We start from the raw sequence: 1534 nt of genomic DNA, 5'->3' as shown, positions 1-1534 counted from the left end.
CACCCCGCCACGCTCCGCCGCACCACGCCCCACCGCGGATACTTCGACCTTGGCGTCCTGGTGGCGGCGGCGGCGGCAGCGTCGACGTCGTCCAAGTGCTTGCGCGGCCGGGCCCCCCAGGGGGTGGTGGTGGAGGGGGCCGCCCCCCCGGGGGGCACCCCGAGCCGAGCCGCCGCGGGGCCGACTCACCTCACCGCCTCGTATGGACACAAGTGGGATTGGATTCCACACGAAAGTGGGCGGCGGCCCGGGGCTGGAGGCCAGCAGGACGAGCACACGCACACAAGGATGAACCCGCCCCTCCCCGCCACACAACACAAGAAGGCGCCCCCCGACGAAACAGCGAGAAAATGATAATGCAAAAATAATAGGACACCGCCCCGCCACCGACCGAAGAAAACAACAAAACAGAACAAAACACTCGGCATAGTCGAGGAGCCTCGCCTCGCTGTCAGCACGGCGCTCAGCACGCTCAGCACGCCCAGCCTTCGGCGACGATTACCTCATTATGGACTGCCGGGTCGACCAGCGCGGCGCGGCCCCCAATCTTTGTACATCGATCGATCGATCTCATGGATCCCATCTCATCTCATCTCGGATGCGCAGTTTCTCGTGTGGGGGGCGTGGTCCAGACTACACACACACACACCTTCCCATAACCGGCGCAGACAGAAACACTTTCCAGTCACTCGGCCCGGGCCACGCTAAGGCGCGAGCACGCGCGCGCGCGTGTGTGTACATACACGAACACACACATACAGGCGCGCTGAGCCGAGCGGAGCCGCGTCGCGATCCAGATGAGTCACCACCTCCGTCTGTGTCCACCGTAACGTCCTGGGTACGCCCCGGCGGCCCCGCCGCCGCGCCACACTCGCCCCGCCCCACCCGCGGCCGGCCGGCCCGGCCAGCCGCGCAGCTGATGCAGCGGCCACACCTCGGGCGTCGAAAATAAGCAAACACGCCCCGCGCTCCACACGAACATGCCGACGAACACCGCCGCGCCGCGCCGCACCCCACCCCGCCGCGCCCCGCCACTCCTCGACCCAAACCCACTTATTGGACCCGCCGCGCACACATCATACATGCGCAGGAGGAAGAGCTTGCGAGCAAAACGACGGAGACGTAAAAGCGATGCGCTCATACAAGTAGTGGTGGTGTGTACCCGCTGCTGTTCGCGCGCACTATCTCTCACTCACTCGCACGCACGGTGTGTGGCGGCCGACCTCGTTCGTGCGGCGGTAGTGGTAGCAGTTAGTAGTGTCAACAACGAACACCAGCGCACCACCCCGCCCCGCCACGCACCTGCTCGGCCCGCAGAAATAAACGGAGTGGGGCAGCAGAGGGCGAGGGGTGTGGCGGGGTGTGGCGGGGTGTGGCGGGCTGGGTGTGGCGGGGCGGTTAACTTGCATCGCACTACGTGCGAGTGTGTGCGTCGCTGTATTTAGGCCCCAAGCAGGTGCGACCTCCGCCAATGAGGGGCTGTTTCAAGTCTGGGACCTGCAAAAAAAAAGTAGGCAAAACAGACCGACGACGG

The sequence above is a fragment of the Frankliniella occidentalis genome, unplaced genomic scaffold, assembly GCF_000697945.3.
Source record: "Frankliniella occidentalis isolate FOCC.00 unplaced genomic scaffold, Focc_3.1 Scaffold16, whole genome shotgun sequence".
NCBI lineage: Eukaryota > Metazoa > Arthropoda > Insecta > Thysanoptera > Thripidae > Frankliniella > Frankliniella occidentalis.
This window is presented reverse-complemented; position numbering follows the sequence as displayed.